Source organism: Arachis hypogaea, chromosome 18, assembly GCF_003086295.3.
Source record: "Arachis hypogaea cultivar Tifrunner chromosome 18, arahy.Tifrunner.gnm2.J5K5, whole genome shotgun sequence".
Lineage (NCBI taxonomy): Eukaryota > Viridiplantae > Streptophyta > Magnoliopsida > Fabales > Fabaceae > Arachis > Arachis hypogaea.
In genome coordinates, this window is record NC_092053.1 from 88,878,288 (window position 1) to 88,895,702 (window position 17,415).

General features: G+C 41.3%; 1 non-coding gene across 1 annotated transcript; it reads right to left on the bottom strand.

Annotated features, from left to right (window-relative positions):
• Positions 1-455: 455 nt before the first annotated feature.
• Positions 456-559, bottom strand: LOC112774932 (small nucleolar RNA R71). The gene has a single exon (XR_003189385.1). It is a non-coding gene; the product is annotated as a small nucleolar RNA R71 (small nucleolar RNA).
• Positions 560-17,415: the final 16,856 nt, after the last annotated feature.

The window sequence follows — 17,415 nt, forward strand, 5'->3', positions numbered from 1 at the left end:
CACAACACTCTGGAGAGGACCTAACAGAAATTTTCTAAAAAGAAGAAGACATGGCAGCCGAAAATAATAACAATGGTGGAGATGCAAGGAAGGTGCTTCGTGACTTTACTGCACCAACTTCTGACTTCTATGGAAGAAGCATCTCAACTCCTACAATTGGAGCAAACAACTTTGAGCTTAAGCCTCAATTAGTTTCTTTAATGCAGCAGAATTGCAAGTTTTATGGACTTCCATTGGAAGATCCTCATCTGTTCTTAGCTGAATTCTTGTAAATCTGTGACACTGTTAAGACCAATGGGGTTAATCCTGAGGTCTACAGACTTATGCTTTTCCCCTTTGCTATAAGAGACAGAGCTAGGATATGGTTGGACTCACAACCTAAAGAAAGCCTGAACTCTTGGGAAAAGTTGGTCAATACTTTCTTGGCCAAATTCTTTCCACCTCAAAAGTTGAGTAAGCTCAGAGTGGAAGTCCAAACCTTCAAACAGAAGGAAGGTGAATCCCTCTATGAAGCTTGGGAAAGATACAAGCAATTGATCAGAAGGTGTCCTTCTGACATGCTTTCAGAATGGAGCATCTTATGTATATTCTATGATGGTCTGTCTGAATTGTCCAAGATGTCATTGGATCACTCTGCTGGTGGATCTCTTCATCTGAAGAAGACGCCTGCAGAAGCCCAGAAACTCATTGAGATGGTTGCAAATAACCAGTTCATGTATACTTCTGAAAGAAATCCTGTGAATAATGGGATAACTCAGAAGAAAGGAGTTCTTGAGATTGATACTCTAAATGCAATATTGGCTCAGAATAAAATATTGACTCAGCATGTCAATATGATTTCTCAGAATCTGACTGGAATGCAAGCTGCATCCGGCAGTACTAAAGAAGCCTCCTCTGAAGGAGAAGCTTATGACCCTGAGAATCCTGCAATAGAAGAGGTGAATTACATGGGAGAATCCTATGGAAACACTTACAATCCTTCATGGAGGAATCATCCTAATTTTTCATGGAAGGATCAACAGAAGCCTCAACAAGGCTTCAATAATAATAATAGTGGGAGAATTTGGTTTGGCAATAGCAAACCTTTTCCATCATCTTCTGAGCAACAGACAAAGAATTCTAAGCAGAGCCTCTCTGACTTAGCAACCATAGTCTCTGATCTATCTAAGACCACTCTCAGTTTCATAACTGAAACAAGGTCCTCCATTAGAAATTTGGAGGCACAAGTGGGTCAACTGAGTAAAAGAGTGACTAAAACTCCTCCTAGTACTCTTCCAAGCAATACAGAAGAGAATCCAAAAAGAGAGTGCAAGGCCATCAATATACCAAACATGGCCGAACCTATAAAGGAGGAAGAGGTAGTAGTTTCCAGTGAAGAAGACCTTGCTGGACGTCCACTGACCATTAAGGAGATCCCTATTGAGGAACCAAAGGAATCTGAGGCTCATATAGAGACCATAGAGATTCCACTGAACTTACTGTTGCCATTCATGAGCTCTGATGAGTATTCTTCCTCTGAAGAAGATGAAGATATTATTGAAGAGTAAATTACTCAACACCTAGGAGCAATCATGAAGCTGAATGGCAAGTTATTTGGTAATGAGACTTGGGAGGATGAACCCCCATTGCTCATCAATGAATTGAATGCTTTGGTTCAACTGAAATTACCTCAGAAGAGACCAGATCTCGAAAAGTTCTTAATACCCTATATCATAGGCACTATGACCTTTAGGAAGGCTCTGTGTGACCTAGTGACGAACCAGATTTCCTATCAGTAAAGAATAAAAGTGATCGCGTTGTAAGTATAGTTTCTAAACCAACAGAAAATCCTTTCGTACAAACGTTTGGTTGTCACAAGTAACAAACCCAATAAAATTTATAAACCGAAGTATTCAAACCTCAGGTCGTCTTCTCAAAGAATTGCAAGGAGGTATGACTTATTATTAGCTATGGAAAGGGTAGAATTTTGGGTTTTGAAAGGTTTGAATAAGGAAAATAAATTGCAGGAATTAATAAATTAATATCTAAATAAACTCTTGGCAAGGTATGAAAATTTGGAAGCCCTATCCTAGTTATCCTTATCGATGGTGATGAGAATTGAGTTTTAATCCCACTTAGTTAACATTTTCTAAAGCAAAGGAAAGTCAACTGGACTAATTAGTTAGATCCCCAAGTCCTAGCCAACTCCTAAGGAAAGACTAGAGTTAGTGGAATTGAATTCAATTAGCAGAGATAACAATTAACAACCACGATAAGTTTGATAACTAAAGAGTCTCCAGTTGATCAATTAAAGCCAAGAATATAAAAAGCTAAATAAGAATCCTAAATCTGATATACCTCAATTGTATTAATAAGAGAAAATCCTAACATGAATGGTTCATAAACCAATTTGGCAATCATAAGTAATTAACAAATAAAAGCATTAAAGTATCTGAAAGTAAAAGAGAAATATAAAGCGAAAGGAATATTGAACCTGAGAGGAAGTTGAAATCTTAAATCCTTTAAGAGGAGTCCTAATCCTAAAACCTAAGAGAGAGGAGAGAACCTCTCCCTCTAAAAACTACATCTAAATTATGGAAAGTTAATAATTGAAGACATTTTTATGAATGGATGCATTCCCCCACTTTATAGCCTCTAATCTGAGTTTTCTGGGCCGAAAAATGGGTCAAAAATAGCCTAGAAATCGCCCCCAGCGATTTCTGTTACGTTCAGGTCGCGGCAAAGTGACGCGGAGGCGTCGTCCACGCATTTGCGTGGATTGCATTTTTGCCAGGTCACGCGTCCGCATGATCCACGCGTTCGCATCACGCATTTGCGAAGCCCTAGACGTTAGCTTTCCAACGCAAGTGAAACTGCGTCATTTGGACCTCTGTAGCTCAAGTTATGGTCGATTTAGTACCAGAAGGTCAGGCTGGATAGCTTTAGCAGTTCCTTCAGTTTCTTGTATTCCTTCCACTTTTGCATGCTTCCTTTCCATTCTCTAAGCCATTCCTGCCCTGTAATCTATGAAAACACTTAACACACATATCATGGTATCAAATGGTAATAAGAGAGGATTTAAAATTAGCAATTTTAAGGCCTAGGAAACATGTTTTCAATCATAGCACAAGATCAGGAAGGAAAATGTAAAACATGCAAATCATATGAATAAGTGGGTGAAAAGCTGATAAAATCCACTCAATTGAGCACAAGATAAACCATAAAATAGTGGTTTATCACCTGGGGTCAGGAATAAACCTCATGACATTCTCTGTTATGGAGAAACTAGGGATCTTTGAGGTACAAGCTATAAGAATCTCACTAGAGATGGCAGACAATTCAAGAAAATAGGCTTATGGACTTGTAGAGGATGTCTTAGTGAAGGTTGAAGGCCTGTACATCCCTGCTGGCTTCATAATCCTAGACACTGGGAAGGATGAGGATGAATCCATCATCCTTGAAAGACCCTTCCTAGCTACAGCAAAAGTTATGATTGATGTGGACAAAGGAGAGTTAGTCCTTCAATTGAATGAGGACTACCTTGTGTTCAAAGCTCAAGGATCTTCCTCTGTAACCATGGAGAAGAAGCATGAAAAGCTTCTCTCAATACAGAGTCAAACAGAGCCTCCACACTCAACTTCTAAGTTTGGTGTTGGGAGGCCACCATCAAGCTCTAAGTCTCTGTGAAGCTCTCTAAGAGCTCACTGTCAAGCTATTGACATTAAAGAAGTGCTTATTGGGAGGCAACCCAATGTTATTTAATTATATTTAATTTCATAGACATTTGTTTTCCATTGTTATTTTATGTTTTCTTTAGGTTGATGATCATGTGAAGTCATAAAAACAACTGCAGAATTAAAAGCAGAATCAAAAACAGCATCAAAAATAGCACACCCTGGAAGACAGGCTTACTGGTGTTTAAACGCCAGTAATGATAGCAGAATGGACGTTTAACGCCCAGTCTGGCAGCATTTTGGGCGTTAAACACCAGAAATGGCAGGCAGACTGGCGTTTAACCCCAGAAAAGGGTGTCTGGCTGGCGTTAAACGCTAAAGAGGGTTAGCAGACTGGCATTTAACGCCAGGAAAGGTAGTAGAGCTGGCGTTAAATGCCAAAATTGGCACACAGAGGGCGTTTAAATGCCAGAATGGTGCAGGAAGCAGAATTCCTTGACACCTCAGGATCTATGGACCCCACAGGATCCCCACCTACCCCACCTTTTCTTCTCTCATCTTCACACCTTTCCATAACACTCTTCCCCAAATACCATTCACCTATCAAATCCCACACTCTTCCCCACAACCTCTTCACCACTCACATCCATCCATCATAAAACCCCACCTACCTCACCATTCAAATTCAAACCATTTCCCTCCCAAACCCACCCCTTCATAACCGAATTCCCTCTCTCTCTTACCCTATAAATACCCCTCCTTACAACCTTCAATTTCACACCTCATACACACTTACCCCCCTTGGCCGAATTCACTACTCCCCTCCATCTCCTCCATTTCTTCTTCTTCTACTCCTTTCTTTCTTCTTTTGCTCGAGGATGAGCAAACCTTTTAAGTTTGGTGTGGAAAAAGCTCTGCTTTTTTATTTTTCCATAACCATTAATGGCACCTAAGACTGGAGAAACCTCTAGAAAGAGGAAAGGGAAGGCAACTGCTTCCACCTCCAAGTCATGGAAGATGGAGAGATTCATCTCAAAAGCCCATCACCAAAAAGAGGATGGAGCAAACAAGAGAGCCCACTCATGGACCTCAACAAGAGCATGAGGAAATTTCTGATCAAGAAATCCCTGAGATGCCTCAACAGATGCACTTTCCTCCACAAAACTATTGGGAGCAAATCAACACATCCTTAGGAGAATTGAGTTCCAACATGGGGCAACTAAGGATGGAGCACAAAGAGCACTCCATTATCCTCAATGAAATCAGAGAGGACCAAAGAACCATGAGGGAGGAGCAACAAAGGTAATGAAGAGACATAGAGGAGCTCAAGCACTCCATAAGATCTTCAAGAGGAAGAACTAGCCGCCATCACTAAGGTAGACCCGTTCTTTAATTTACTTGTTCTTATTTTACTGTTTTTTGAAATCTATGCTTTATGTTTTGTCTATGTTTGTGTCTTTATTACATGATCATTAGTGTCTAGTGTCTATGTCTTAAAGCTATGAAAGTCCTATGAATCCTTCACCTTTCTTAAATGAAAAATGTTTTTATTTGCAAAAAAAAAAAAACAAGAAATGCATGATTTCGAATTCTATCTTGAAATTAGTTTAATTATTTTGATGTGGTGGCAATACTTTTTGTTTTCTGAATGAATGCTTGAACAGTGCATATTTTTGAATTTGTTGTTTATGAATGTTAAAATTGTTGGCTCTTGAAAGAATAATGAAAAAAGAGAAATGTTATTGATAATCTGAAAAATCATAAAAATTGATTCTTGAAGCAAGAAAAAGCAGTGAAAAGCAAAAGCTTGCGAAAAAAAATATGCGAAAAAAAAAGAGAGAGAAAGAAAAAAAGAAAAAGCAAGCAAAAAAAGTCAGTAATCATTTAAACTAAAAGGCAAGGGTAAAAAGGATCCAAGGGTTTGAGCATTAATAGATAGGAGGGCCCAAAGGAATAAAATCCTGGCCTAAGCGGCTAAATCAAGTTGTCCCTAACCATGTGCTTGTGGCGTGAAGGTGTCAAGTGAAAAGCTTGAGACTGAGCGGTTAAAGTCGTGGTCCAAAGCAAAAAGAGTGTGCTTAAGAGCTCTGGACACCTCTAACTGGGGACTTTAGCAAAGCTAAGTCACAATCTAAAAAGGTTCACCCAATTATGTGTCTGTGGCATTTATGTATAAGGTGGTAATACTGGAAAACAAAATGCTTAGGGTCACGGTCAAGACTCATAAAGTAGTTGTGTTGAAGAATCAACATACTGAACTAAGAGAATCAATAACACTGTCTGAATTCGAAGTTCCTATGGATGCCAATCATTCTGAACTTCAAAGGATAAAGTGAGATGCCAAAACTGTTCAGAAGCAAAAAGGCTACTAGCTCCGCTCATCTAATTGGAACTAAGTTCAACTGATAAGTTTTGAATTTATTGTATATTCTCTTCTTTTTATCCTATTTTGTTTTTAGTTGCTTGGGGACAATTTAAGTTTGGTGTTGTGATGAGCGTATAATTTATACCCTTTTTGGCATTGTGTTTACATAGTTTTTAGTATGTTTTAGTTACTTTTTATTATATTTTTATTAGTTTTTATTCAAAAATCACATTTCTGGACTTTACTATGAGTTTTTGTGTTTTTCTGTGATTTCAGGTATTTTCTGGCTGAAATTGAGGGACCTGAGCAAAAATCTGATTCAGAGGCTGAAAAAGGATTGTAGATGCTATTGGATTCTGACCCTCCTGGGCTTTCCAGCATATATAATAGTCCATACTTTGCCCTAGATTTGATGGCCCAAACTGGCGCTAAAAGCCACCTTAAAACTTTCTGGCATAAAACGCCAGAACTGGCACCAGAATTAGAGTTAAACGCCCAAACTGGCACCCAAGCTAGCATTTAACTCCAAGAGTGGCCTATGCACGTGAAAGCTTCAACGCTTAGCCCAAGCACACACCAAGTGGGCCCCGGAAGTGGATTTCTGCATTATTTGCACTTAGTTACTCATTTTCTGTAAACCTAAGTTACTAGTTTAGTATAAATAGCACTTTAATTTTTACTATTGTATTCATATCTTTTGATCATTTTTAGATCTGAGACTTGGACTTGGAGGCTGGCCATTCGGCCATGCCTAGACTATTTTCACTTATGTATTTTCTACGGTGGAGTTTCTACACCTCATAGATTAATGTGTGGAGCTCTGCTGTTCTTCTTGAATTAATGCAATTACTACTGTTTTCTATTAAATCATGCTTGATTTTATTCTAAGATACCCACTCGTACTTCAATATGGAAAATATGATGATCTGTGACACTCATCATTATTCTCAAACCTATGAACGCGTGCCTGAAAATCACTTCTGTTCTATCTGAGCTCAACGTAGTCATTGGGCGACAGCTTGAGTGCATATCTCTTGGGTTTCTAATACACGGACCAAGTCCGTGAGATTAGTATCTTTGTGGTAGAGCCTAGAACCAATTGGTAGCCATTCCTGAGATCCGAAAAGTTTAAACCTTGTCTGTGGTATTCCGAGTAGGATCTGGGAAGGGATGACTGTGACGAGCTTCAAACTTGCGAATGTTGGGTGCAGTGACAGTGTGCAAAAGGACAAGGGTCCTATTCCGACGCTAGCAGGAACCGACAGATGATTAGCCGTGCGGTAGCTGTACTTGGTATTTTTCATCCAAGACGAGAAATCCGACAGTTGATTAGCCGTGCAGAGATCGTACATGGTATTTTTCATCCGAGAGGATCATACAGCTTGCCATGGAAGGGAGCACGCATGATTGGAAGAAGGCAATAGGAAAGCAGAGGTTCAGAAGCAACAAAGCATCTCCAAACGCTTATCTGAAACTCCCACCAATGAATCACATAAGTATCCCACCAATGACTAAGATTTACAAGATGACCATAGCTTGCTTCAAGCCGACAATCTCCGTGGGATCGACCCTTACTCATGTAAGGTATTACTTGGATGACCCAGTGCACTTGCTGGTTAGTTGTGCGGAGTTGTGAAAAGTGTGATCACGATTTCCCACACCAATAGCCCGATTTGTGGGCTTTTTGAACTCTGCTTTTTGTAATTTGTTTATGGTTGGGTTCCCGTGACTTTTAGTTGTTTCTATGCAACTTATTAGGTAGAAAAACAAAATACTTTGAACTCTTGAGGCCCTCTTTCAGGTTGCCTTTTGAGTCTTTTAATGATGGCTGCGTTTCCTTTGATATGTTGATCGTTCTTTTTGCAACCCTAGCAAATTTTGTAGATTTTTATAGAGTGTTGGCACTCTGCTGTCCAACCTCTTTTGGATCTTGTTTTACCTGTCTTTGGGCGAAATGACCCTTTGGTGCTAATTTGTCCAGCAATTTTTTAGTGTTCTCGTATAACCTTTTTTGGGAAAAGCCGTGTCCCTTTTAGCGCACGCTTTTCATCGATCCGACTTCTCTTGTTGGTCCGAGCTGTAGCTTTTGTTGGTCCGACTTCTCTTGTCGGTTCGAGCTATAGCTTTTGCTGGTCCAACTTCTCTTGTTGGTTCTTTCCCAAGTTATTTTTAGTAATCCATTTTTAGTAAGACCTTGTTAGACCACTTTTTATGAATTACTTTTTATAACTTTTTGGTCCGACTTCTTCATTGTCGTTCCTTCTTATGTTATTTTTAGTAGTCCATTTTTAGTAAGACATCGTCAGGCCACTTTTATGGATTACTTTTTATAACTTTTTGCGTTGATCGCCTTGGTCCGACTTCTTTTTTGTCAGTCCTCCTTAAGTTATTTTTAGTAGTCCATTTTTAGTAAGACCTCGTCAGGCCACTTTTTATGGATTACTTTTTATAACTTCTTGCATTAATCTGTTTTTGTTGCTTTAACCTTGCCGACCTTTCTGTAATCGGGCGATGAATTTGGTTTTCATTCTGCCGACTTTGTCGTGATCGGGCGATGAATTTGGTCTTCATCTTGCCAACCTTGTCGTAATCGGACGGTGAATTCTTGCACTTAGATTAATGCATCTTGGTAGGTAACTTTTTTATGAAATCTGAAAAACTTTATAAAATAGACAAGAATATATACATATAGGTGCTTACCCTTCTAAGTCGGGTAATTTTGTAGATCTTGACTTGGTGCCTCCTTAAAAAACCTCTTCAGAAAAAAGAGTTCGCCTTGACCTAAGATTTTTATCACTTTCTAACTATAGTACCTTCTTAGGTTACAGGCATGCCATGACCTTGGTAGCTCTCGTCCCTCAAGATCGGACACCTTGTAGTAGCCTTTTTCCAGTACCTCTACAACTCGGTAAGGTCCTTTCCAGTTTGCTGCGAGCTTCCCCTCTCCTGATCGACCTGCTCCGATGTCATTTCGGATTAGGATGAGATCGTTGTTGGCGAAGCTTCGCTGGATTACCCTCTGATTATACCTTGAAGTCATTCGATGCTTTAGCGCTTCCTCTCTAATCCGAGCTCTTTCTCGGATCTCGGGTAGTAAGTCGAGCTCTTCCCGTTGGTTTTGGGAGTTGGCTTCTTCATTGTAGAGGATTGTTCTGGGGAACCCTTCCTCTATCTCCACTGAGATCATTGTCTCCATTCCGTAAGCAAGTCGGAAGGGTGATTCTCCTATGGTGGAGTGTGGAGTTGTCCGATATGCCCATAGGACTTGTGGAAGCTCTTCTGCCCAAGCTCCCTTTGCATCCTGTAGTCTCCATTTTAACCCGGCTAGTATGACTTTGTTGGCGGCTTCTGCCTGTCCGTTAGCTTGTGGGTGTTCTACGGATGTGAATTGGTGCTTTATTTTTAAGTCGGCTACCAAGTACCTAAAGCCTGTATCAGTAAATTGAGTACCATTATCTGTGGTAATGGAGAAAGGGACTCCATACCTTGTAATGATATTCTTGTATAGAAATTTTCGACTTCTTTGAGAAGTGGCATTAGCTAGGGGCTCTGCCTCAATCCATTTTGTTAAATAGTCTACCCCTACAATGAGGAACTTGACTTGTCCCAATCCTTGGGGAAAGAGTCCGAGGAGGTCGAGCCCCCACTTAGCGAACGGCAAGGTGACGTTACACTGATAAGCTCTTCTCGTGGAGCGATGTGGAAGTTAGCATGCTTTTGACATGGTGGGCATGTCTTGACGAACTCTGTCGCTTCTTTTTGTAAGGTTGGCCAGTAGAATCCAGCTCGTAGTACCTTTTTGGAAAGAGCTCGGGCCCCCAAGTGGTTGCCACACATGCCATTGTGTACTTCTTCCAAGACTTCCCTTGTGTTAGAGGTCGGTACGCATTTTAGGAGGGGTGTTGAGATCCCTCTCCTATATAAGATGTCGCCTACTGTAGTGTAGTATTGTGCCTCTCGTATCAACCTCTTTGAACTCCTACCTCCTTAGCCAGTCTCAAACCAGCCAGTAATGCCTCATATTCGGCTTGATTATTTGAAGCAGGGAAGTCAAATTTTAGCGAGAGTTTGATTTGGGTTCCCTGATCACTTTCTATTATCACCCCTACGCCACTCCCAGTTTTGTTTGAAGAGCCATCCATGTAGAGATTCCATTTTGTGGGAGTTCCCGGGAGATCAGTGTACTCGGTAATGAAGTTAGCTAGATACTTTGATTTGATGGTTGCCCGAGCTTCATAGTGAAGATCGAATTTGGATAACTCGATCGCCCACTGTAGGATTCTTCCAGCTAAATCTATCTTCTGTAGGATGCCTTTTATGGGCTGGTTGGTCCGAACCTTGATAGTGTGAGCTTGAAAGTATGGGCAGAGTCGGCGAGAGGTGAGTATGAGTGCGTAAGTGAACTTTTCTATCTTTTGATAGTTTAGTTCGGTCCCCTGTAAGGCTTTGCTGATGAAGTAGATGGGTTGTTGCCCATTTTCATCTTCTCTGACTAGTGCGGAGGCTATTGCCCGATTTTCTACTGCGAGGTATAATATGAGCCCTTCTCCTTCCCGTGGTCGGGTAAGAATCTGTGGTTGCCCCAGGAATTTTTTGAAATTTTGGAAGGCTTGCTCGCACTCTGTGGTCCATTCAAACCTCTTTCCATTCCTTAACGTGGCGTAAAAGGGGAGAGATCTGGTGGCTAATCCGGCTAGAAACCTGGACAGGGCTGCGAGTCTTCCGTTGAGCTGTTGTACTTCTTTAACGCAGGTCGGACTTTCATGTTGAGTATGGCTTGACATTTATCTGGGTTTGCCTCAATTCCTCTTTGTGTGAGCATGAAGCCCAAGAATTTGCCAGCTTCCACCGTAAAAGTGCATTTTGCGGGATTAAGTCGCATTCCATGCTTTCTGATGGTGTCAAACACTTTAGTGAGGTCGGGCAACAAGGATTCCTCATTTTGTGTTTTTACCAGCATATCGTCTACGTAAACCTCCATCGACTTCCCAATGTGGTCTACAAAGACTTTGTTCATCAATCTTTGGTATGTAGCCCCTGCATTTTTTAGTCCGAAGGGCATAACTATGTAGCAATAATTTGCTCTTGGGGTCAAGAATGATGTCTTCTCTTGGTCGGGTTGATACATTGGGATCTGGTGGTATCCTGAGTAAGCGTCCATGAAGGAGAGATACTGATAAAATGACGAAGCGTCAACTAGTGTGTCGATGTTTGGGAGCGGATAAGGATCTTTTGGGTAGGCTTTATTGAGGTCGGTGTAATCGGTGCACATCCGCCACTTCCCATTTGATTTCTTGACCAACACCACATTGGCTAGCCATAATGGGTACTTTACCTCCCTTATGAACCCTGCCTCCAACAAGGCCTGTACCTGCTCCTCTACAGCTTGCGACCTTTCCGGGCCGAGCTTCCTTTATTTTTGCTGTACTGGCCGAGACCCTGGGTATATGGCTAACTTGTGGCACATGAGTCTTGGATCAATACCAGGCATGTCGGCGGCCTTCCATGCAAAGAAGTCGAAATTGTCTTTTAGGAGCTTTATTAGTCGTTCCTTTAAGTCTTCTCTCAGGTGTGCCCCTATATTTGTTGTTTTGCTTGGATCGTCCTCAATTTGAACTTCCTGAGTCTCAACTTCTGGCTGTGGGTGGAGTTCTTTGCGAGCTCGGACTCTTCCGAGTTCTATAGTTGATGAGCGGATAATTTATACGGTTTTGGCATTATTTTTACATAGTTTTTAGTATGATTTAGTTAGTTTTTAGTATATTTTTATTAGTTTTTAATTAAAAATCATATTTCTGGACTTTAATATGAGTTTATGTGTTTTTCTATGATTTCAGGTAATTTATGGCTGAAATTGAGGGACTTGAGGAAAAATCAGATTTAGAGGCTGAAGAAGGACTGCAGATGCTGTTGGATTCTAACCTCCCTGCACTCAAAGTGGATTTTCTGGAGCTACAGGAGTCCAAATGACGCGCTCTCAATTGCGTTGGAAAGTAGACATCTAGGGATTTCCAGCAATATATAATAGTCCATACTTTGCCCAAGTTTTGACAACGCAAACTGGCGTTCAACGCCAGCTTTCTGCCCTATTCTGGCGTTAAATGCCAGAAACAAGTTGCAAAGTAGAGTTAAACGCCAGAAACAAGTTACAAACTGGCGTTCAACTCCAAGGAAGACCTCTACACATGAAAGCTTCAACGCTCAGCCCAAGCACACACCAAGTGGGTCCAGAATTGGATTTCTGCATCATTTACTCATTTCTGCAAACCCTAGTAGCTAGTTTAGTATAAATAGAACTTTTTACTATTGTATTTTCATCTTTGGATCATTTTTAAATCTCTGGATGTTTAGTTCTTAGATCATGGAGGCTGCCCATTTGGCCATGCCTGGACCTTCATCACTTGTGTATTTTCAACGGTAGAGTTTCTACACACCATAGATTAAGGTGTGGAGCTCTGCTGTTCCTCATGAATTAATGCAAAGTACTATTGTTTTTCTATTCAACTCAAGCCTATTTCTTATCTAAGATATACACTCGTTCTTCAACCTGACGAATGTGATGATCCGTGACACTCATCATCATTCTCACCTATGAACGCGTGCCTGACAACCACTTCCGTTCTACTTGTAATAGCTTGAGTGCGTATCTCTTAGCCTCCTAATCTGCGATCAGAGTCTTCGTGGTATAGGCTAGAATTATTGGTGGCCATTCTTGAGATCCAAAAAGTCTAAACCTTGTCTGTGGTATTTCGAGTAGGATTTGGGAAGGGATGGCTGTGACGAGCTTCAAACTCGCGAGTGCTGGGCGTAGTGACAGACGCAAACGGATTACTGAATCCTATTCCAGTATGATCGAGAACCGACAGATGATTAGCCATGCGGTGACAGCACATTTTGGACCATTTTCACTGAGAGGACGGGATGTAGCCATTGACAATGGTGATGCCCAACATAAGCTTGCCATAGAAAGGAGTAAGAAGGATTGGATGAAAGCAGTAGGAAAGCAGAGGTTCAGAAGGAATAAAGCATCTCCATAAGCTTATCTGAAATTCTCACCAATGAATTACATAAGTATCTCTATCTTTATTTTACGTTTTATTTATATTTCAATTATTAAAACTCTATAACCATTTGAATCCGCCTGACTGAGATTTACAAGGTGCCATAGTTTGCTTCAAGCCGACAATCTCCGTGGGATCGACCCGTACTCATGTAAGATTTATTACTTGGACGACCCAGTGCACTTGCTGGTTAGTTGTGCGAAGTTGTGAAGAAGAACTATTATTATGAACGTGCGTATTAAGTTTTTAGCGCTGTTACTGTTCCGGGGGTTACCTAACACTGTAGGTTGATCTCGGACGAGATCGTCTGTAATGGTCGGTGCTGACGTGTCCGGCTGGTGAGTGGCGGCCAGAGCTATCATGTCCGACTTGTTGTATTGGCTGCACTGCTGATCATTCATCACCGGAGGGTGGGGGGTACCTGCAAGGGACTCCGATGCTTAAGTTAGCAATGGTATTAAGCAGGTTTTTAGTAGAATCAAAGCATGAGTTATACCTGGGTGCTTCAGTGTATTTATAATGGTGTGATAGTGACCTTTTTAGATAAGATAAGTTAGTTATCTTATCTTGTCTTATCTTATCTTTGGGTGAGGTCAGCTTATGTTCAAGGGAACCGCCTTTATCTCTATAGGCTTGGACTGCCTTTGGATTTGGGTCGTGTTCCTCTATTTGGTCCCTTTATTGGGATTTTCTGTTGATTTGGCCTAGCTCTTGGAGAAGAGGTCGGATAGCCTGACCTGAAGAGGTCGGTTGCTTTGTTACTGAACATCCCAGGTCGGATAGCTCGACCCAGGGTGTGAACAGTGCCCCTGCTCGAGCTCGGTCTTTCTTTTTGAGGTCGAGTCCTAGTTCTTAAGACTTCGATCCTTCTCTGGTGAAGCCGAACGCAAGCATTTGTCGACTTCTTTTTTTGTAGAATCTTCTTTTTTTGAATGTGGAACGTTTTCTTTTGAAAGCGCGCGCTTTTGTATTAGCGCTCTGTTCTTGGGAACGTGCGAGGATATAATACCTTCATTAATTGGTTTTAATTGCCCCTATTCTCTCAGCCTCTTTATTTTGAATTTCATATTTCAGAAAAATGGTTTCTCTTCTCCGTAACCTCCCTGTTTTTCTCTCTTTCTATTTTTCGCCTGGGGTTTATTGATTTCGCCTCTTTCCTTGTGACATTGCTTGGTTATTGTTTCCTTCTAGCTGTGAAAGAGGGGTGACTCTGGATTTCGCCTTTTGTTTCCTACTTTTATGAGGCTTTCTGTTCGAGGGGTGGCTCTTCCTCTTGTCGCTTCTGCTATCAACCTTTCTTCAGAGTTTTCCCCTATTTCTCCAGGTTTGGTTTCTGTTCTCTGCTGCTTTACTTTTTGCCTTCGGTTTTTTGATAAAGCTTTGATTTTCCGTTTGAAATGCCTGCTGGAAAATCTGAACCTTTTTGCGCCGTTATGCTCAATTTGTTGTGATGCATGTTTCTGGCATTTCCTCTGATGATAGAGGTTTTGTTTGTTTGCATGTTCTGTTTCTGACTGTCGCCTTCAATTTTTGGGTCGATGAACTGTTTTGATAATCTTTTGAAAAAGTCTGCGCCTTTTGAAGCTTTCTTTACTGATAGACTTTGTAGCAGATGATGTTCTTTCTTATATTTGCTTTGTCTTTCTCTTCGCGTTGTTGTTTATCTGGAAAAAGGGGGGTTTTTCCTTCCTCGAGAGTTTTTTGTCGAGATGTTAGCCTTGTAGATTTTTCCTGAGTCTTTACTCTGTTACTGCCTCCAAAGGATGCCCCTGGACCTTGTCTTGGGGTTTTCCTTTCTATCTGTTTTGCATGCTTGAGTCGTGCTCTGCTGTGGGTTGTTTTTGACTTTTTCCAAGATACTTGGGTTAGTAATCTATTTTCTTCTTTTCTTGTTGTAGGACTAGTTGACCTCATGTCTTCTTGCAAGAACATTGTTGACACATCTTCCCAAGTCCCTGAGGGCATGGCTGATTGGGTGGATTCGATTGTTCTTTTATGTGTTTCTTTGGTTGATTCCGAATTTCGTAAGCAGCTTAGACAATTTCATAGGGTTTGTAGTAGTGATAGTGAGGAAAAGAATTATGAACTTGTACCCCCTACTTCTGAAGAGAGAGTTTGTTTCTCTACTCGAGTTGCTGGAGACTGTCCTTTTTTCTATGCATACAATTTCTTTTTTGGTCAGATGGGCATCACCATTCTTTTTACTCCTTTTGAGACCAATCTGTTGTGTTCTTGCAACGTAGCTCCATCCCAACTTCACCCCAATTCTTGGGGCTTTATAAAGATCTTTCAATTGTTGTGTCGTGAACTTGACGTCCCTGCTTCGCAATCCCTTTTCTTTTATTTGTTTGTCTTGACAAAACCTTGGGTAGTGAAGAAAAAGGCTGCCTGGGTTTCTTTCCGAGCTTCGCAAGGGAAGAAAGTTTTTTCTATGTATGACGAGTTGTTTCGTGATTTTAAGAACTATTTCTTCAAGGTCCGAGCTGTCGAAGGAGCTCGGCCCTTTTTTCTGGATGAGAATGATGAGCCCACTTTTTCTTTAGAGTGGCAAAAGAACGTTGTTGTGTCGAGGTATTCATGGGAGATGTTGGACGAGGTCGAGCAGGCCTTTGTGACTGTGTTGGAGGAGAACTTGGCTGAGCCTCCCTATCTTGATACCAAGAAATTCTTAGGGGACCCCTCACTTCTCCGAGCTGAGCTGGGTAGTGATCGATTTCCTTTCTTTGTTTGTCGATTTTATTTTCTGCAAGCTCTTTTTCTGATTTGTAACTTGATTTCCCACCGTTATGTGTTGCTTGCAGATATGATTAAAAATAATGAATCTATGAAAGCCTTCAAGAGGGCCAGGAAGGCTTCTGCAGCCCAAAACATCTTGGCCAAGGCGGCCGGGGAGGGGTCATTCCAACTTTACTCGAAGTCGGTCGTACCGAGCTCACCGGGGGCGAGAAAGGTAGTCCCTACTCCCCGAGTTCGTTTGGTCGATCCTCCGCAAGCTTCTGTGGCTACTTCTGGTGCTCCTCCAAACAAAAAGCAAAAGACAAATGAGCCTTTTAATCTCGATGCCCCTGATTTTGACGCGGTTGAGTTTGTTGATTAGCAGATTGGTCCTTATGGTACCATCCCTACTGACGATGTCTCTCTTCTTTGCCATTTAGACTTCATTACTCAGAGCAGCATAAAATTGGCACATATGGGAGCTGCTATGTACCGTACTGTCCAAGATCTTCCCCTTCATGCTACCAAGGCCTTTATGGAAGAGGCTAAGCGAGAGTTTGACAGAATGAAAGGTTTGAAGGAGGAGCTTCAAGTGAAGGTGGCCAAGCTGGAGAAGGAGTTGGAGGGTGAGAAGGTGGGTTCTGTTGCTTTGGCGGCTTCTGTGAGGTTGGCTGAAGACACGGCATTGAGGCACAAGGACAGCTATGTCACATCCTACCATGAGGTAATGCGTCTTAGGGAAGAGTTATTCTTGGTATATTTGTGTATGGCCCTGTTTGTGGGCTTTTGGACCGTTTATTTTTTGTAGATGGTATTTTGTTGACTGTTGACACTCTCTTGGTTGCTTGTTTAGCAACTTTATTTTGGAAAACAAAGCAGTTTCCAATCTTTTGGGGCTGATTTTGGTGGCCTCTGAAGCTTGCCATTATTATAGCTAGCAGTTTTTATCTCAGGTCTGTCTGCACTCGTCTTGGCACCTTTCTAGTTTTTTAAGAGTGTTGGGACTTTTCGTTGTCTGACCTCTTTGGGTTGGCTTGGTTCTGATGTCATTTCCATCAATTCATTTTGTTTGGACTTTGTTCAGGTCTTTGTTAGGAATTTTCTTTGTATAATGCTGAGGTCGCCGATTTCATTATGTCGGTTTTGTCCGAGCTGTTGCTGATAATCCTCATTTTTGGACCCCTTTTTAGGTCTCTTTCAGGGATTATTTTTGTAGCTTTATGTTTTGGACCAACTTCTTCGTGTCGGGTCCTTCTAAGTTATTTTGTAATCCTTTTTCTTGGACCTTGTTCAGGTCTCTTTCAGAGATTACTTTTATAACTTTTATGTTTTGGGCCGACTTCGTCATGTCGGGCCCTTCTAAGTTATTTTTGTAATCCTCTTTCTTGGACCTTGTTTAGGTCTCTTTCAGGGATTACTTTTATAACTTTTATGTTTTGGGCCGACTTTGTGATGTCGGGCCCTTCTAAGTTATTTTTGTAATCCTCTTTCTTGGACCTTGTTCAGGTCTCTTTCAGGGATTACTTTTATAACTTTTATGTTTTGGGCCGACTTTGTGATGTCGGGCCCTTCTAAGTTATTTTTGTAATCCTCTTTCTTGGACCTTGTTCAGGTCTCTTTC